General features: G+C 36.7%; 1 protein-coding gene across 3 annotated transcripts in view; it reads left to right on the top strand.

Moving 5' to 3' along the window:
- Nucleotides 1-22,500, top strand: part of LOC135199314 (uncharacterized) — a 246,646-nt gene that overhangs the window by 177,108 nt on the left and 47,038 nt on the right. For 2 of the 3 annotated variants that reach the window (XM_064227224.1, XM_064227223.1), the window contains one exon: nucleotides 16,590-16,611. The exons of the other annotated variant lie outside the window; for it this stretch is intronic. The gene's annotated coding sequence lies outside the window, so the exon portion shown is untranslated. The remainder of the gene's footprint in view (nucleotides 1-16,589; nucleotides 16,612-22,500) is intronic. 3 annotated transcript variants of the gene reach the window in all.

Below are 22,500 nucleotides of genomic sequence, written 5' to 3'. Positions count from 1 at the left end.
AATAATAAAATAAAAACAATCATTTTACTCCAAGTACCAAAGGGTAACATATTGCCAACCCACTATCCCTCGGTTTTTTTTTGCGATAAGACCACAGCAAACAATGGGGCATCAGTTTCAAATTAGGCATTGTTCTGGGCATGTGGTCCACAATGGGGGTTTTTGAGGGCTTCCAAATTGCACCTTGATATTCAAAAAGGATTTTTTGGCCATCTCTCTGTACTTGTTGAGGAGTTTAATAATAATAATAAAATAAATTAAAATATTTTTTTATAATAATACAAACTAATTAATAATAATAATAATAATAATAATAATAATAATAATAATAATATATAATAATAAGTAATTAATAATTATTATTATTATTATTATTATTATTATTATAATTATTGATTATTGTTATTATTATTATTATATTATTATTATTATTATTATTATTATATTATTATTTTTTATTATTATTATTATTATTTACAAAACAGTACTGCTAGGACTAAACGACTTTAAATCAGAAACTAAACTAAACCAGCGAATAAAGAAACAGCCTTATTACAACACGGAAAAGACAACATGAAATAGAAAAACAAGATCATTGTCCACAAAAGGCAGACACACCAGTCCACCAAGGACAAAAAACAAGGCAATAAAACAAAGCAAAAGACACGACTCTGACCTAAGAATCGCCGACGAACAACAGAGTCTTGACTCTTGAGCAAATTCCTTTGAACTAATTCAGCTGTCCACAGATAGCAGCACCACAACAAGGAGTGTGATTAATGGCCGCTTGACAAGGAACTTGTAAACTGGACACGTGATTACCCGAATATAATGTGTGAGATGGATTTTGACAACGTGAACGACTTTTCTTTATGAAATTACGTGTAAATATGTTTTCTTTTGCGTGTGTGTGTAGATGTGGGTAATCATTTATACATACAAGTGAATATGTATACACACACACACACACACACACACACACACACACATATATATATATATATATATATATGCATCAATACATATACAAATATGTGTAGGTATATATACATATACATGTATATATGTATAAGGGGTGTGTATATATTATATATATATATATATATCTATTATATATAAATATTTTATATATATATTATATATATATTATATATATTATATAGTATAAATTATATATAATTAATTTCATACTTGTGAAAGAATGAGGTTTGCTTGAGAAGGGGTCTTCTTCAGAAATAATAATAATATAATAATAATAATAATAATAATAATAATAATAATAATAATAATAATAATAATAATAATACTCTGGACACCCACACTGGATGATCCAGTCTCCCGCCCACGCCGAGACCCATCAACGCCCTTCCTGAAATGGCCATTAAAATTCGGCAGCGTGACAGACCGCCCGGGTCTTGAGCTAAATAAAGCAACGGGAAAGGTGAGAAGCATTACTCCGTACGGGTGAAAACCTCAAAATGAGAAGCATTACCTGGTCTTCTCTCTTCGTGGGGTCGTGAGGGTAAATAGGAAACGTTTAACATAGGGTCGTGAGGGTAAATAGGAAACGTTTAACATAGGGTCGTGAGGGTAAATAGGAAACGTTTAACATAGGGTCGTGAGGGTAAATAAGGAAACGTTTAACATAGGGTCGTGAGGGTAAATAGGATGTTTAAAATGGGTCGTGAGGGTAAATAGGATGTTTAAAATGGGTCGTGAGGGTAAATAGAAAACGTTTAACATAGAGTCGTGAGGGTAAATAGAAAACGTTTAACATAGGGTCGTGAGGGTAAATAGGGGTAAATAGGATGTTTAAAATGGGTCGTGAGGGTAAATAGAAAACGTTCAACATAGGGTCGTAAAGGTAAATAGAAAACGTTAAACTCGCTGTATGTTTAGAGTTGAGTTGAATATATAGAATTTAGGCCAAAGGCCAAGCACTGGGACCTATGAGGTCATTCAGTGCTGATATTGGAAATTGACGGTAAAAGGTCTGAAAGGTGTAACAGGAGATAAAACTCCCAGTTGCACTATGAATCAAGTGTTAGGAGAGGGTAGAAAGTCAGATGAGAAATGAGAATATTAAAGGAGGTACAGCAAAAGGAACGAAAGTGGTGCCAGTGTTACTGGCAGACTGCAGTACCCCAGGCAAATCAATTATCAGAAAAATAAGAGAAAACTCTATACGATAAACTGAATGCCGCTGAAGCAGCTATTACCCAGCACACGTTTAAAAGAGGGTCAGCTACCTATTTTAAATAATAATAATAATAATAATAATAATAATAATAATAATAATAATAATAATAATAATAATAATAATAATAAATAAACTCTCATCAATTGAAACGATGTATAAACCGTTTATTTTGTCACTTTATCTAAATATCAAAACCAACTGTAGTTCTAGAAACCGTTTGTTGTATTTTTAACAATCTCTAACCAACCCAGTCTTAACAAACTGTACTGTCATAACAAAAGAAGAAGAAGAAGAAGATAAAAAACTGTACGGGCGAAAACGAACGATTCTCAGCTGATATCTGCCAATTCCCTCATGGATGTGGAATTACGTGTGATTCAGGAACCCCCAGTTCTCCTCTTTTTATAACTAGAAGAAGAAGCATCTGCCTCTAACGGGCGTAAAAACAAGTGTTCATTGAGGCCCCTGGTCATGCAGGACGATTCTGGAGGAAATAAAACCATGCAAAGAGTAGGAGGCGTTAAGAAGACATTAGACATTCATTTAAAAATACAGCTATGACAAATAACAGCTATCACAGAGAGCCATGAATATGATACCTCAAAGAGGTATCACATGCTGGCCCAAACGAGGACCTCAGAATCGAGAGGAAACGACGAATATGATGATGATGTCAGAAGCACAATCCAGTCTGTAAGGTAATATACATTCTTGCAGGTCAAACAACCCCTGCGATCCAGTTGGCGGGAAGATGGCAAGTATGACGCACCTTCGACCTGATCTCCGAAGTGACCCCTTATCGCTGCCGGAAGCAAGATTTCGCAAGTGGGAAATGTGAGGGCGCTGACCTTATACTGGGCTTGGAGCTTCAGACGTGAAGCGAGAGAAGGCCGCAGGATTCGGTCGAAGAATTACACACTGACTACCCTTACATTAAGGTGCATTGCTCGTGGAACAGATCTAGAAGACTCTCTCTCTCTCTCTCTCTCTCTCTCTCTCTCTCTCTCTCTCTCTCTCTCTCACGCCCTACAATTCGTGGGATAGCACTGAAAACCCGTACATTAAGTTGCAGTGTTCAGAGGACAGATCTCTCTCTCTCTCTCTCTCTCTCTCTCTCTCTCCCACATAAGAAACAGGTCATTCCTCACTGTCAATGAAAGCGTGAGGACGTATTCAAACTTCATAACAATCGCCAAGATCTACGCAAACTGGAATTCCATGAAGTCACGAGCTAGCACGCCCTCTTCCTCTGGAAAGCAAGCAACTGGAATGGCAAGAGGTTGACTCTCTCTCTCTCTCTCTCTCTCTCTCTCTCTCTCTCTCTCTCTCTCTCTCATTACCAATTCCTCCAACTTCCTCCAACGCACGCTTGTTACAGATCAGTGATTTTCCTTGTCCAACGTCTTAATTTGGTTGGAATTAATGAGTAACACCAACACTGCACGTTTTTGGAAACCACCCGCCTGGCATCTCCGTAATTGCAGCGCTAGTTCTCAACACAAATCAATCGATCAGTTTCCGTGGGCATGCGATACAAAATGATAATTTAATAATAATAATTGTTAAGAAATTCAGTCTCGTGAAGAACAAATTGTTAAAAAATCCACAATTATATATGTTTTTTACATAGAAATATATTTTAATATATAATTGTGGTTTTTTTAAACAACAACAAAAGTAATAATAATAATAATTTTTTTAATAATAATAATAATTTAATAATAATAATAATAATAATAATATATAATAATAAGAATAATTTATAAAAAAAACTACAGGAAATTCAATTTCTTGATGGTCTACACCCAACTCTCCCCAGGACTTAACCTCATAATAAAGCACTCATTCCCTTGGGCCTCCGGTCCTCATTGTGTCCCACAAACCAGCAGATCAGGCGTCGGTCCCGGGATCTTACGAATCAAAGGAGCCAACAGCTCGTAATTGACTGTTCGACTTCTCCCGTTAGCTGCAAGCTCCATTTAACAGAGACGAGTTCTCGAAGGGATAGAGAAGTCTCCTTTGGCGAAATGGAGTCCAACGGGGGCTTCCAGTGGGCATCGTGCCCAGTACCCAAATTCTCAGGAGCTGACTGAGCGAGAGATTGACTCTTACAAGCTGCATACCAACGACCAAAAAGGGATTAAAGAAATGCCCACTTAGATGGCAGGGCGTTAATCGACCCTCGTTCCAAACGCTGGAAGACTTGCATTGGCTGCAGGTAGGAACGCCTAACCAGGTGTTCATAATCCAGCAGGTCCCACACCCCCATATAGATCAGCTAGGGCAATCAGGCCGGGTGGATGCATCTCGTCACTAATGAACCTCGATGCGACACAAATGAAGGGCTGGAAGTTTGGGTTAATGAACTTGGACATTTACGGGTCTCGATAGACACCACCTCGGTCTATTTTAGACCAGGGGGGCACCGTGGGGACGATGAAGAGTCAGCTGATCGGTTTGGGAATGAGTGGTTTATATGGGCTGGAAGCTTTCTCACAAGCCAAGCACTGGGTGGGCATCTTTCTTCGGGCACTCAGCGCCCACGGACACAGGAAAGGAGTTGGACTGAGTGGACTAAAGTTCGAACTGGAAGAGAACCCCACAGTTGCACTGATAAGTCGCAGTTGGACAGCAACATCGTAGAGAGGGGGTCATCAGAAAAGAAGAGGTTACAGTCTTGGGTAAGAAGTTCAGAAAAATTTTGGAAATGCATCAGTTTTGAACAACCCGAAACAGTTCTTGGGAACAGGAAAGCCGAGTTGAATAAGAACACGGGCAGCGACAGAGATTCAGCCAACATTATTTATGGTGCATCACTATACTGTGGCTGGAAGTGATAAGTAAAAAACCACAGTATTGTAATGCCCTTCTGTATTTTTGTATTTCGAGAAATACAGTCGTTCATATACATTATTGTGGCTTTTTAATGATAAATCAAAAGATTGGATAATTGGCCTTCATCAAGAAATAAAATTGCTTAAATTCAGCTTACGTCTCCTCAGTCAGCAGAGGGAAAGAGAGACGAACTTTACGAAAATAAATTTGAATGAAAAAGATGACAGGAATAGCTACGACGCACTTAGAAAAACCAGTCTATTTTTACGTAGTTTTTTAATAAAAAAGACTGCCCCTGAAGACCTACACGCCTTCCGATATTCCTCACACCGTTGGAGGACTATGGAACAGTCTCCCTTCCGAGGATGTCGTGCAATTGCAACATCTTCTTCAAAAGTTCAAGCGAAGATGCAATGCATTACTTACCACAAAGAGTTCTTGTATTTTAACAATTTACTTACATTTTTATCTATATATTAATGCCTTGACTTTTTTTCATTAACTGATCTCTTCTCTCTGTATTTCCTGTTAGCTTCTGTCGCTTCTTTCAAAAGAACACCTTCATCTTCTTTAGAAACTTCTCGAATGCCCCTTAAGTGGGCTTGTTCCATATGAAGAGGGTTTAATAATAATAATAATAATAATAATAATAATAATAATAATAATAATAATAATAATAATAATAATAACACTTAGGATTCAATAACTCTCCAGAGAACCTTTACGTGTCAGTAATCATCATCATCATCTTCCGTTTCCTCTTCTTCTTCTTCTTCCCGGCACTTATCTGGAGACCGGGAAACTCATTCATGCTTCGTATGACTTCATGGAAGAACCTGTTCCTCGTACGAGAGAGAGAGAGAGAGAGAGAGAGAGAGAGAGAGAGAGAGAGAGAGAGAGATTTCCCTCGGATGCCGAGGCTAAAACCTTCCCTTAGAAGGAGGCGTGGCAGGTGTTCTAGTAGCAGCCCCTGCCAGGGTACCAGTGAGGGTTGTGGTGGGGGGGGGGATGTGTAAAAAATATATCTAATATGTTCACCTGTTGCGACCACAGGGTTGAGCAAAAGGTCACCTGTTTGACCACTTTAGCCCCAGACAACTCCCATCATTATCCCCCCCCTCTTCCCTTCCCCTTTCCCTACCCCCTCCCTCCCTCCTCCCCTACTAGGTTTGATCAGTCTTTGATCGAATACTCGTCTTCATTCTTGTCCTGAAACTGGTGGTCGAGTCTCTCTCTCGCTGGGTTGTTTGTGGCCAAAACAAACGGGAGCTCTCTTATCGAGGTTCCAAAATAAGTCCAGGAATGAACTTCTCCTCATTTGTCCAGGGACGACGTTTAATTGGGAGCTGGACATCATTATTTGCCCTTAAAGAGAACCTCCTACAGCGTATAGGAAGGGAAACCTGTTAGATTACAACACTTGGTTAGCCATTGATACGTGAAACGAACAACATACGTCCCCAGCCACAGAAACTGAGAGGATTGTGTACCATCTAACTTCACATTCTCCCTTGACCAACAACCACCCTTTGTACGCGAGCATAAAAGCTGGAAGTTCTGCTGGAAGGAGTTTCTCTTGTCCATTTGCCTGCCTCGGGGCGGCTGGATGGGAGAAGGACGCTGAAAAAGGCATTTATTTTTTTCCCCTAGAGGATTTCGTCCATGTTGAAAGCCCACTTTAAAAGGTCAGACGCCATCTGCAACAAAAGGGAACCTGGGCATGAAGCCATTAGCTTCATACCAACTCGCAACAGACCTTTGGTGTCTGGGGCGAGGCGCAATGGTTTGCAAGGAGATCTTATGAGTCAACAGAAGGAAGGTACCTGTATATTTGCAACATGAATTATATTTTCTTATCAAAAGTAATTCATGAGAACAAAGTCAGAGAAGACTAGCCAACCTAGAGAGAGAGAGAGAGAGAGAGAGAGAGAGAGAGAGAGAGAGAGAGATTTCGTATGCAAAATATACCGTAAGTAGTCTAAGCTCTTATACTTATCTGGTAACTGCAGTAACAAGGAAACGGGGAGAGAGAGAGAGAGGAGAGAAAGACAGAGAAGGAGAGTAGAGAGAGAGAGAGAGAGAGAGAGAGAGAGAGAGCGGATATTCTGAAACCTGCTTCAATAATAAGAACATTTCTAGCCAGGGAAAAAAAGATAACTTGTTTATATTAAAAAGAAATTCTGTCCTTGATTGCCAGACACCTCAGAAGCAAGCAGCTTATTTACTTATTATTGCAACAGCTGTTCCATTTTACAACAGGGACAAAACAAGCAATAATAATAATAATAATAATAATAATAATAATAATAATAATAATAATAATAACAGCAACAAAGTATAAGCTGGTAAAACCTGCCAGTGAAATAGACAACAACATTTTTCAAGACACTGTTGACAATTCCCTAAGACCGGCAGGTACTGGTAAGCTGACAAACCTTCTTGGTGTAGGTCACTTTGAACGTCGGTCTAGCAAATTTACAGCAACGATCTCGACCCCAATGGCGAAATCTGCATGCGATAACAAGCGTCAAGCTTCTAGTCTTTATTCTCAGAAGGGTTGAAAATTTATTCTCAAAAAGAGTCGAAAGTCTCTCTCTCTCTCTCTCTCTCTCTCTCTCTCTCTCTCTCCTCTCTCTCTGCCAAGGGAAAAGTTGGTCAATAAATTTATGGGCACCCCGTCTCCATCCGCCATAATGGGAACTGCTCAGGTGGAAAGGAAGGCAGGTATTTTCTCTATCATTTCTAGCTGAGAAGAAAATAGGAGAATGAATTCAAACGCGCTAACATCTACGGTCAAATAGCGCCTTGTTTCTCCAGCGAAAATTAAAGTAAATACACTATAATTTATTGGAAATAATTGTTCTGTACTGCTTAACATGCACATCATTTATTTTATACATTGCCATTCTAGTAAATAAAGTATAAGTATCCTATTCTAAAATCCTGTATCTTTAACTCAACGCGAAACACCTTTTCCAGACCTTTTAAGGCTCTTTCACAGAAGTTTCCTACTCCAACAACAACAACAACAACAATAAAAAAGAAGTTTGTAGGCTTACTCCCCAGCTAAGCCAAAAGAAGAGGAGGAAGTTGACTAGGAAGAAGAAGAGAAAGGGGAAATATTGGTGAAGACGAGGAGGAGGAGGAGGGGAGGAGGAAAGGACTATAGAGAGGGGGGCGACCATCCAACATCTTTCTAAATGGTTAATTAGATCCTTAACATCGTACCTGGAATAACTCTATGCTTTGCAGAGACTAAACTTTTAAAAGGATATTCGCTTCCGAGGATTGGGGTCGCAGGCAGGTACACTTAATCTCCTTTTCCACCCTGAAGGCCTGGGGATTGGAGCGAGGCCGGGTCATGGAACCCTTAAAAGAATAGTAGACCGGACACCCGGGTAACTTCTACCTGGAAACCCAGGTCATTCAGGTTGTAGGAATGATACCAGGAAAAACAAATCAGTTGCTCCTAGGAACTTGTCGAGTGTGGGCACGCCGATAATCCACAAATTTCTGCGTAAACAGTAAGAGAAATTTGAGTGTTAACTACAGGTTCCAAACACCTGTGATAATGCCATCCATATGTGTTATGTTCGCAATTGACAAGGAAATTATACACTATCCAAAAAGGTCTCTTTTAAAAGACTTCCCGAGGCAATAGAAAGGCGAGTGCTGTACTACGTGTTATCAAAAGGAGAGAGATTCAACCCAACCAAGAAAACAGGCGTCCTTTCAACACAAGACGATCAGAGCGCACGCGCGCTTGTGTTTTATATATTTATGTATATGAATCACTGTGATGTGATAAAAATTCACAATATGGCTACGTGCGGCAACCGTAACGACTTTGTTGACATGGCAGAGGTGGGTGGATATCGATCCTAATGACAAACACCCGAGTTCGACAGTGATTTGTAATGCCGGTCGGAATCGGTATCAACTTAAACCTCACTTGTTGGCATAGTCGGTAAAGACGTCACTGAAGTCCTGAGATCTCCTGATATCTGTTTCGAATCCACGAGAGGACGAAATGATCATCAACTGAAGATTTTCCTTCGGTTATTATATATCTAAATATATTCTAGTTTAAATATTCTAAAACACCTGTTCGTTACCCCAATTATTTATTCTATATTAGTTGAGATGTCGGTAAGCATAGGCCTACGTCTAGGCCTACTCAGAACGCCATGGTCCGAGGGTGAACACCAACTGATGATGTCGCCGAAAATGGGACGTCTGAATGTCGTGCTTCTGTTGTTCGGTTAGCTTTCGGGCCACATTGTGTCCCACGGGCGTTGTTGTAGGGCCTGTGATACAGCAGTGTAGAAACTCAAAACAAGTATGGCGCGGCCTCTCGTCGAAGGTCGAGGCTTCTTCTACCCCAGTCCCTTTTTTTTTTTTTTTTTTCTGACAGTCATTGTAATCATAAATAAAACTTACTGCTTTGCTGGTTGCTTTACCTTCGCTTCTTCGTTTTCTGTTCCGCACTTTGTTTTCGTCGCGTGCGGGAATTCTAAACCATGTTATTTTCCTTTGCGAGTTAACGGTCCATTTGTGTCGCATAAATGACTGCACATTTATTAGAAGAGGAAGGAAAGATTAACAATAACAATAATAATATATCCTGTCTTTCCTTCCCCTTTTCGTAGCCAGCTTCAGGTGCGAGGATTTATGCGCTGGTAATTTATACGCACTTCATACACTCTTGGTTGCTGGGGGGGGGGGGGGGGGGCGGGGGGGGGGGGGGGGGGGGGGGGGGGGGGGGGGGGGGGGGGGGGGGGGGGGGAGGGGGGGGGGGGGGGGGGGGGGGGGGGGGGGGGGGGGGGGGGGGGGGGGGGGGGGGAACTAAAAATAAATCATGATGAAGAGATAAAACTCATCCCCAGACCCCCAAAATCATTCTACCTCGCAGAAATTTCTTGCTCGCAGTTTAGTGAAATCTATATATATATATATATATATATATATATATATATATATATATATATATATATATATATATATATATATATATATATTATATCGTGTGTATATACACACATACATATATTACATAATATGTATTTATATATGTACATATGCCTGTATGTAGCATATATTTATTATTACACACACATGTATAATATTATATATATATATATATATATATATATATATATATATAATATATAAATATATATATATATATATATATTCAAGAAGCAATTAACGAAGAAACAATAAGACCCAAATGTTGCAACGCCTTAAAAAGGGATGGCGTCATGTCATTCGGTGTGTGTGTGTGTGTGTGTGTGTGGTCTTCATATCTTTGGGCAGGAGAGAAAGGGTCGAGTCAGGTCACTCACTCTTCCCTTTTTGAGACTGATGAGGTCGCGCCCCCCCCCCAATCTATTAAGTATTTACAGTTACTAGAAATTCTCCTTTTGTAACTCGGCTGAGAAAATTGTAAAAATTCACAAAATTATTTTTCATTCGAGCTTCGGAGGCGTCAGCTCAACAGGACATTTTTCTTGGGGCGACGAAAGTTCCAAAGCAACTCCTGTGTCACTACAGAAACCATTCCCCCTACCCAGCCACCCCCCACACAAATAATAGAGGATAAATTTAAATCAAACTAATAAAATGCCACTGAAATTCTGGTCAATACATCACAACTTCTTTTTAATAGTCTTCATGACTGTCTACTAATTATGATCTATTTGTATGAAGTGTAATACCAGAGTTGTATTGATGACAACAAAAGTTATGATTCAGTATCATAATCACCATCTATGACAATATCAATTGTCAGCTAATTGGTAGCTAACCATCAATAATTTGATCATAGATTTTTTTGTAATAGTTTTCCTAGCTCTTTGACTACAATAACGGTTACTATTTAACTGTTAATATATTATGTAATGTAAAAAAAAACGCTAAACACACAAAGTAAAACTATATCATAAATCGAAATAAGGAAATTCTGCATTTCCAAATCTCGATATAAGCAGATTACATACCCAAAGGAATTTAACTCAAATTCCAATTTGATAAAAATGCCCGAAAGAATTGTCTAAATTCGGTAAGATTACAAAAAAAAAATAATAAAATGAAAAATAAAAAATAAATAAATAAACCAAGAAAAGCAATCAAAATTGTACCACAGTATTCGATAACAAAACACAAATGGGAATCTACTAGATTCTGTAGCCTTTAAGTTCTTCACTATCTCCCAATCGTTGGAGACGAAATAATAAAAAAAAAACTCCAGAAACTTAACAGAAAAACTCAATTAAAAACAGCAATACAACCAGAAGTCAATGAGAAGAAACGAATTCAGTATCAGCAAACTCAATGAAAATGAAAAAAAAAGGTCAAACGAATCTGCAGAATTCAATACAGTTCACAGTCATTCCTTAACACCTCAGCTCTGATAAAAAAGAAAAAAAAAAAAAAAAAAAAAAAAAAAAAAAAGGCCCCACCAGACGCTTATCTCCGTGTTCTCGCCTTCTTTCTGGATATCGTGCTGTCACGCCCTTCATGTACGAGGTCCCAGTGTTATGCCCACCCATGTTGGCTGAGCTAGATACCAGACAATGGGCACCAGCAGCCAAGTGTAGTGGAAGCGAGGCCAATGAATGGGTAGGCAAGATTTAAGCATCATACCCTTGGTTTTCGTACAAGTATTGGTGTTTGTGTGAGCGTGTGTGTATATGTTATATATATAGATATATATATATATATATATATATATATATATATATATATATATATATATATATATATATATTTGTTGGTTATTCATTTACTGTACTCCCCTCTCTACTCACTTTTTCATCTACTGGCATTTTACTCTGTTTAAATATTACTCATCATATTGAGGTAATTTATTGATTTAAATTTCACAAATGATTGTTTTGTATATATGAAACAACAGCAACAGAAAATAGTAAAATAATAATAATAATAATAATAATAATAATAATAATAATAATAATAATAATAATATCACCCACGATGCCAGATCTATTAATAAGACTTTGGCATCAGTGAGGTGTTCTTGACCTAAATTCAGGCTCCCAAAAATATTCTGCAAAAGTACAAGACTGAACAAGCCTTGAACTTCTGCAAAACTTTCAGGCTCCAATCTCTCATAGTTTTGCAAACAGTCAAAGCTTTCGGCATTATGATATTTTACAAAAGCTTCAAGGCCTCCAACTGCCGTGAAGTTTGGCATTTGCTCTAGCTTTCATCTCCCATTAAGTTCTGCAAAGGTTAAAGGTTTTCTAGTTGCCCTCAAGTTCTGCAAAAGTTAAAGATTTCGAGGTTGCCCTCAAGTTCTGAAAAATTTAAAGGTTTTTTTAGTTGCTCTCAAGTTTTGCATTAGTTAAAAGGCTTCCAGTTGCCCTCAGGTTCTGAATTAGTTGAGAGATTTCTAGGTGCCTTCAAGTGCTGCAAATGTTAAAAGGTTTTTAGCTGCCCTGAAGTTCTGGATTAATTTCAAGGCTTCCAGTTGCCCTGAAGTTCTACAGAAGTTCAAGAGCCTTCCAGTTGCTCTCAAGTTCTGCAGAAATTCAAGAGCCTTCCAGTTGCCTTGAAGTTCTGCAGAAGTTCAGGAGCCTTCCAGTTGCTCTCAAGTTCTGCAGAAGTTCAAGAGCCTTCCAGTTGCTCTCAAGTTCTGCAGAAGTTCAAGAGCCTTCCAGTTGCCCTCAAGTTCTGCAGAAATTCAAGAGCCTTCCAGTTGCCTTCAAGTTCTGCAGAAGTTCAGGAGCCTTCCAGTTGCCTTCAAGTTCTGCAGAAGTTCAAGGCTTCCAGTTGTCCTCAAGTTCTGCAGAAGTTCAAGAGCCTTCCAGTTGCCTTCAAATTCTGCAGAAGTTCAAGGCTTCCCGTTTCAAGTACCTTCAATTTCTGCAGAAGTTCTTACAGGAGCATTCCAGTTGCCTTCAAGTTCTGCAGAAGTTCAGGAGCCTTCCAGTTGCCCTCAAGTTCTGCAGAAGTTCAAATCTTCTGGCTGCTGTGAAGATCTGGAAAAGTTCAAGGTTTCTAGTCACCATTAGGTGCGGCAAGAGTTGAAGGTTTCCAGCTACCTTAAGCTTCTGCAAGAGCTCAAGGCTTCCAGCTGCCAATATGTTATGGAAAAGTTCACGGTTTCTAGTAGATATTAAATGCTGGAAGAGTCGAAGACTTTCAGGACCCAAAAGGTTCTACAAAAGTTCATGACTTTCAGTTCCCTCCGCTCTGCTCAATTCAAAGTTTCCAGATGCCATCAAATTCTGAAAAGGTTCAAGTATTCTAACTATCATCACGTTCTCCGAAACCTCAAAGCTTCCAACCACTACTGGGTTCTTGGAAACTTGAAGGCTTCCAAATGTCACTAAATACTGCACAACTTCAAAGGCTTTTACATGTCACTAAGTTCTACAAAAGTTACAGGCCCCCAGATGACATTAAGGTCTGCAAAGTTCAAGGCCCTCTGTTCCCATTAAGTTGCACAAAATAAACAAAATCAAAACTGTTATATCTAAATATAGAATCCAATTCATGCATGGAAGCCAACAAGAAGTGCCAGGTGATGCTTCCATGGAAGCCCCCATAACCACCGGTGGAGCCATGGGGTGCCAATTTCGTCCTCTCTAAAAAAAAAATGTTTAGAAATTAAAGAGAGACATTCAAAGCCTGACGAGAGAAGTAATAAGTTACAAGAAACAGTGAGCGAAGCTTTCAAGACTCATATATGCCAAGAAAGGGGTCAAGTGAGGTCACAACCGCAGGAGGAGCGACAAGATGAAATTCCTGTGGCCCTCAAACCTGCCAAGATAACTCCCCCCCCCAGCCCACCCCCATCCCGCCACCCAACCACCTCCCCTTCACCACCTATGCACCAGCCCACACCACCCAGCCTGCCTCCGATGCTTCTACTAAACTCCTCAGTTCTTGAGATCATTAAAAACGCATTAAAAAATGGACGAAGCCAAAAAATCAACGGTAATAAAAATGGGGTAACAAAGGTTGAAAAATAATCCTGCGAGTGAAGTTGGTATAACAGAAAAATTAAATAAATAAAAGGAAGTAGGAAATTAAGACGCGTTTTCCCGTTAAGCAAAGTCAACAAGTGCACCATAACAGGTTTGGAAAACTGACAAAACAAATAATGCAAAAAACATACTGTGCTGTAGATACCGAATGATGAGGAAATAAGGAACAGACTTGATGATAAAAAAAAGAAAAAAGAAAACAGTACTGTACAGGATATACCAGAATGATGATGAAATGAAGAGGAGACATGATAAAAAAAAAAACACACACACACAAACAAACACACAGACCGAGGCAAAACTGTCCTTGAAGTCAAATTAACAGACACAAACACACAGACACACACAAATTACACATAACCACGACACATCCGTAAAGTGACTTACTTCCACTAACAAACGAAACAGCAAAAAAATAAAAATAAATAAAAAAATAAAAATGATTTTTTTAAATAAAAAAAAAAAAAATAAAACGACACTAATCAAAGCACTACCTCACTTTAGATGGCAATCTACAAAAAAACTTACATACGGACGAACGAACGGATGAACAAATCTCAAACACAAGTCATAAACGGCATTGACAAACCTTCTTGCAGAAGAAGATGAGCACCATCTTTCAAGAAGAAGAAGAAGAAGAAGAAGAAGAAGCGAGAGAGAGAGAGAGAGAGAGAGAGAGAGAGAGAGAGAGAGGTGCGCCGTGAGGTAAAGATGAGAACTGACTCAGGGAACAGGAAGACATAAAAGACAAAGAAAGAAAAATAAATAAAAAATCATCTTCTGGAGTAAAAGAAATTTTACTACCAAATAGGGCGCACGCGCGCGCGTGCCCGTGTGTGGGGCTACGTTTGGCCTGGGGTATGGGTATGGGGTAGGGTCCTAAACAGGTCTACTGAATTTGCATTTGGGGGCTGGACTGCCCGACCTTATGACGCCGCTCATGTGGTAACAATGCCATATTAATTCTTGCTAATCAGCCTCTAACACCCAAAGGTCTATAATCCTTTCCAATATGGGGTAATATAGTGTGTAACACTGTAATTCTTTTCAATATGGAGTAATTTTGTGTGTAACACTGTAATCCTTTCCAATATGGGGTAATACAGTGTGTAACACTGTAATTCTTTCCAATATGGGGTAATATAGTGTGTAACACTGTAATTCTTTCCAATATGGGGTAATATAATATGTAACACTATAATTCTTTCCAATATGGGGTAATATAGTGCAAAGCACCATAATTCTTTCCAATATGGGGTAATACAGTGTAGAGCAATATAAATCTTTTCAGTTTGAGGTAAAATAGTGCAAATCTCTATAAGTCTTTCCAATATGGGATAATATAATATTTAACACTGTACATCTTTCCAATTTTTATAGTGTAAAGCAATATGAATCTTAACAAAATTGGGGTAATATAACGGATAACACTATAAATATTTCCAAAATGGGATAATACAGTGTAAAACACCACGAATCTTTCCAATATGGAGTAACACAACCCTCTCCCAACTGTGGTTTACTATAATTGATGGTTACAAAATTGGTTCTTGTCGTTCCAGCCCGAGTCGATTAAAAATGAGTTTGTGCTCAACTCTTTTAACTTTTTTCTGTCATAAGCTGCATATATATTAGAATATGAATACGCCAGAAAAATGCTATTATTATGCAAAGTTAAAGGCTAGACACATTTCTAATCTGCTCTAAGGGAATCAGTTAAGTGAGTAGGCCCGTGTAAGATATTACACTAATTGTGAAATGTAGCTTAATGTCGATTATATGAATTTATTTGATCAGTATCCATATACACAAGTGTTTATGATCAGATAAGTAAGGCGAGTGTTTAAAGATGATTTGTGTATCTATTTTATATCTGTGAATGCTACACAGTATTAAAAATCTGTTGGGTAAGTTTATATGTATATAAAAATAGTACATATAGATATATATTATATATTATAGATATAATATAAATATGTCTATATATCTACATATATGCATATACATATCTAGATAAATAGATATACAATATATATATATATATATATATCATATATATATATCTTATATAATATATATATACGTATATATATATATATATAATATATATATCTATATCCATATAGATATATATATATATACATATATGATATACCATAATATATATAATATAGTATATATATACTATATATATATATATATATATATATATATATATATATACTGGTATATATATATATATATATATATATATATATATATATATATCTATATATATATATAGTATATATATATATATATATTTATATAAAACATATATATAATACACACACACACACACACACACACATATATATATATATATATATAATTATATATATATATATATATATATATCTATATATATATACACACATTATATATATACACACACATAAACAAAATAAAAAAAAATTTATCTACATATCAAGATCTCTCAATCTCAATAAAATTTCCTAGTAAAACATCACTAATAAAAAATATATATTTTTTCTTTTCAGAGACCAACTTCTCGCCAGTAAAGTGAGTTCTTCACAAAAACTCGTATATATATGTAACTATACTGACATATCAACTAAGGAAAAAGATTTAGCGGGTAACGCATCCTATAAAATAATTCATAATGCAAGTACGTAAGTATAAGTGTGCGTGTGTTTGTCTGCGTTACGTAAGGGTGATTGAAATTCCACTCACGTCTGTGCAAAGCTGCATGGAAAATAATAGTAATAAAAAAGTAATAAAAAAAACCCCGAAAAGCTTAAACCACCTACAAAGTCTGTTTTTTTTCCTCGTTAGTTTTTATGATGGGAAGAAAAACATAAAAAATTGATACATGAAATCAACAAGACATAATGACACAGAAGTATACCATTACTGTTATCATTATTGTAATTATAATGATTATTATTCATTATTAATATTTTTTATTTTATTATATTTTTTCACCATTATTATCATTACTATAATTATAATGAATATTCAATATTAATATTTTTTCATTTTATTAATATATTTTTTCACCATTGTTATTATTATATTCATAATGATTATTCATTATTAGTATTTTTTTTATTTTATTATTATATTTGTTTCACCATTATTATTATTATTACTATTATATTATAACAACAACAACAACGCAACAACAAACTTATTATTATTATTATTATTATTATTATCTTATTATTTATTATTGATTATTGATTATTATGAATTATTATTATTATTATTATTATTGACAAAACTATGCAAAGACAAAGAATGAACAAACTTTGATTAATTTTAACCAAACAAAGCAAACGTGACTTCACATATTAATATTCAGAAAATTATATAAACCGACAAATACATCACAATTAACTCCATCTCACCCCCCCCCCCAAACAAAGGAAGCCTGCATACATAAATAAACAGACAAGCACTAACACAGGTTATTAAAAAAACTGAAGCGACGTCGAGTTAAGAGTACAGCTCCCATGACAAGGATTAAAAACGTACCCAGCGTACTTAACTCGGAGGTGGCCGTCTACTAGTATTTCTGAACGTGCTAACGAGATGAAACAGGCCCAGCATCCCGTAACTGTTATATAACTCCCCGCTCGAGATAGGTAACAGTTACATCACTCTACATTTTACGATGTTACTTAGATCGTTATTTTTCAATCTCTCGAGAAGCTGCGTCTCGTTACGTCACGTTTGTCTTCCTTGACCAAAAGGTGTTTGAGAAACACCTCTGTGTCCGACTGATGTGAGTGGCTGAGTATGGGGTTGTATCTCGTTCCTGTTTACTTAAGACGTCAAGGCAGGGTTGTTTCTTTTATATGTTACATCCCATTGGGTGGATCAGACTTACAAAACGTTACGAGGGCCACTTGAAATATGTTGGCAGTTCACGAGTCTTGTTTGAACCTGGAATGCATTGCTCACTGTTTATCCTGACCAGCTGACACTAACACTAGACTCGTATAAAGTTTGTCACTTCATTTCAGTTACGTGTCTGCGGTGTTTGGCATTCATGGTCGGTAACCATCCGAGTAATGACAGACCAAACATTACTGAAGTGACTGAAAATACTTTCGACGTCATAATAATAATAATAATAATAATAATAATAATAATAATAATAATAATAATAATAATAATAATAATAATAATAATAATAACAACATTATTGAAGTGACTGAAAATACTTTCGACGTCATAATAATAATAATAATAATAATAATAATAATAATAATAATAATAATAATAATAATAATAATAATAATAATAATAATAATAATAATAATAATAATAATCATATAAGTATAGAAGGACTTGCGTCAACATCGAGAACAGAGCACTGGGGCAATATCTGAAAACCAGTGAAGACGAGTGGCTCAAAAGTGCATGGGAAGAAGGACTGATAAATATAGACGAAGACCCAGAAATATACAGACAGGAGAATGACAAACAGAACAGCGGAATGGCACAACAAACAAATACACGGACAATATGAGACAGACTAAAGAACTAGCCAGCGATGACATCAGGCAATGGCTACAGAGAGCAGGCTAAGAGAAGGAAACTGAAGGAATGATAATAGCGGCACAAGATCAGGCCCTAAGAACCAGATATATTCAAAGAACGATAGATGGAAATAATATCTCTCCCATATGTAGGAAGTGTAATAAGAAAAATCAAACCATAAACCACATAGCAAGCGAATGTCCGGCACTTGCACCGAACCAGTACAAAAAGAGGCATGATTCAGTGGCAAAAAGCCCTCCACTGGAGCTGTGCAAGAAACATCAGCTACCTTGCAGTAATAAGTGGTACGAGCACCAACCGTGAGGGAGTGATAGAAAACGATCAGGCAAAGATCCTCTGGGGGACTATGGTATTCAGAACAGATAGGGTGATACGTACAAATAGACCAGACGTGACGTTAATTGACAAAGTCAAGAAGAAAGTATCACTCATTGATGTCGCAATACCATGGGACACCAGAGTTGAAGAGAAAGAAAGGGAAAAAATGGATAAGTATCAAGATCTTGAAAATAGAAATAAGAAGGAATATGGGATATGCCAGTGGGAATTGTACCCATAATCATAGGAAGCACTAGGCACGGATCCCAAGATCCCTGGAAAGGAATCTAGAAAAATTAGAGGCTGAAGTAGCTCCAGGACTCATGCCAGAAGTGTGATCCTAGAAACGGCGCACATAGTAAGAAAAGTGATGGACTCCAAAGGAGGCAGGATGCAACCCGGAACCCCACACTATAAATACCACCCAGTAGAATTAGAGGACTGTGAGAGACAAAAAAAAAGAAATAATAATAATGATAATAATAATACTAATAACAACATTACTGAAGTGACTGAAAATACTTTCGACGTCATAATAACAACAACAACAACAACAAGAACAACAACAACAATAATAATAATAATAATAATAATAATAATAATAATAATAATAATAATAATAATAATAATAATAATAATAATAATAATAAATAAATCAAAATCTATACAGGACCTACCCTCAATCAAATAAAAATTATGTCAAGAAAACCTCTATTACAGAAATAATCAACTAAAAACTAACAGGCCTTCAAATATCGATTATATTAACACCGAAACATAATAAAAAATATAACCCCCAAGCAACAATACAAAGTCAAACCATGCCACATTTCCAGAAAAACAGTTACAGCAATAAAAGAAGAAGAAAAAACTACAGGCTATCTAATTCTCATATACCAATCAGAAACATCATCAGAACCGCAACAGTACAAAGGCTCATTAAGGCTAATTACCCTCTGAAATGAACGACCGCGGACTTAATAGACGCTGAAAAGGGGCCGTTTGGGGAACTGTTATCACAAGGCAACATTAATTACCCAGCTTGTAATTTACGGGCAGTGCAGTGCAGTGAGTCCTACAAAAACCAGCCTCTTAAACGTCTGGATGGTTTCTGCAATGCTGCTTAGAAAATGTTGTGTTTAGTGCTGCCTTCTATCAGTTCTACGCGACTATGTTAGTGGATTCTAAAGAAGTATATCGTCTGGCATTCACTAACAAGTATATCTATCATGTGGCATTCACTGGTCACCAGTTCGCATACAGACCAAACTCACTGATCACAAAAGCAAGCGATGAATGAACCAGAAGAAATAATTGATAATTCTAATATCAATATTTTTTTTTGGAGGTAAGTCGCAATAAAGTTTAATATACAAATCATTCCCAACATGTAGAACACTAACTTTAACATCAAACCATTCATTCTCCCGCCCACGTATTCTTACACAAAATCCATTTCCATCGCAGAAACTTGTGATGATTTTATGGGAATATGTATAAACTGTAACCAACGTTGATTAACCAATATCAATTAAAAAAAATACGAGGTCATTGAAGACAGGATTAAAATGAAGTGTTCAGGAAAGTATGTGGTATACCACTCTCGACTTTAGTCCTGAGAAGCAATATTTATATGAGCGAAAATAAACTTGAAAATAAATTGTAGTAGTATAGCACTGCATATTTCTATTTTCCTGCAACAAGCAATAAATATTTAAAAGTATTTAAAAAATTTAAGAAAAGGATCGAAATCATTTCGCATAACATATGCAAATTATTATTATATTTTTTTTTTTTTATCTAAAACGATATTGCATGAAAAACATCTGGTGCAAAAACTACTCTTAAGTTACTCTGCATTTATGAAGAACATAAATTTAAGAGCTTTTGGAAATACATTTGAAAAGAATTTATGCTAAAGACATCCCCAACTGGGTCGACCTTGCGAGAGAAGAAACAGCCGTAAAATTGTGTCAAGGTTACATACGAGAGAGAGAGAGAGAGAGAGAGAGAGAGAGAGAGAGAGAGAGAGAGAGAGAGAGAGAGAGAGCGCACAAACGTACCCGGGGAATAAAAAACTTGGAGAATATGGTTACAACCCAACAGACAAACCTGAACCATGAGACATATGGTTTAAGGAGGCAGCTGCTAACGAACTGTGTGTGTGTGTGTGTGTGTCTGTGAGAGAGAGAGAGAGAGAGAGAGAGAGAGAGAGAGAGAGAGAGAGAGAGAGAGAGAGAGCAAACAACCCGTGAGAATGCAGCGTAGATAACTTAAAATAAAATAAAAAAAACAGTGCACTGTATCCTGTTTCCATCGATGAACTTGCTAGGTCACCAGACTGACTCTTTGACCGGGGTCTAGTTTTTTGGTCTGTTATTGGCGGCGAGGAGTTTCGTTTAAAAAGGACGTTGCCTCTGCTGCCTCTAAATCAGAATGGTAACATCGGCTACAGAAAACAATATTGACTATAGCGTAGTTCGTATATCGATTTCTCATTTTTTACCTCGCAGCCTGACGCTAAAAGCTAAAATCACCGATACCAGTTCGTCTCTTTTTAAAAAGTATTATCTTAGTGAATAAAGTTCAAAATGATTTTCTTGGTAACAATTCATCATATTGAACTACAAGTAAATATGAATAATCTAAAACCAATCCTTTTCTTAGAAGCAAATATCGAAATAAATACAGAGCGAGATTATTTTCTTAACAAATCAACCATATTGAACTACAACTAAAAGTGAATTATTCAACATGGCCACCTAACGAATGTCAATTCTCGACTTCCATTCAAAAACACTTAAAACTTTCTCACGGGATTCTGTCAAGCTCGTACGTAATAAAAAAGCAGGTACTGGTAGTAGGTCGTTTGGCGAAGTCAAAATCTAAAACTTCGTTGGCGAGTTAAAATAATCTTTCAATTAGGAGGCGACTATCGAGACCGTTTTGAAAGCAGATGAAGAGAAGTTGCCCAGCAACTTCTTCTGAAGCAAAACATCACACTTAACCTTTTTTTTGCCTTGATTTGCTTCATTGTTCTTTAGGTTTATGTTGGATTAAGTGAATATATCTTGAATTTAATATCTAAGTTATGCTTTTCGCTTAATACTTGAACACCTGTGACAAAAAAAAAAAAAAAAAAAAAAAAAAAAGAACGAATGAAAAACGTATCAGGAGACAACATAAAAGACAGAATAAGAGTCACTTGTAATCAAGAAAATGAGTTTCCCATATTTGGCGTCTAATCCTCCCCGTTAAGAAGAGTGAGGTTGGTGTTTAAGGCCGTTCTAACACCCAGAAGAATGGTAACTAATCGGAATTTATATGAATTTAATTACATTTTAATCAAAATGTATTTGATCTTATAAGGACCTACATGAGCCAAGTCCAGGTGCAATTTAACTCGAGGCTAAATAGATTGATTCTCATCGCAGTTATATGTATATATATATATATATATATATATATATATATATATATATATATATATATATATATATATATATATATATATTATATATATATATATGAGTCATATCACATACCATGACCGTGATTCATATA

The sequence above is a fragment of the Macrobrachium nipponense genome, chromosome 25, assembly GCF_015104395.2.
Source record: "Macrobrachium nipponense isolate FS-2020 chromosome 25, ASM1510439v2, whole genome shotgun sequence".
Lineage (NCBI taxonomy): Eukaryota > Metazoa > Arthropoda > Malacostraca > Decapoda > Palaemonidae > Macrobrachium > Macrobrachium nipponense.
This window is presented reverse-complemented; position numbering and strand designations above follow the sequence as displayed.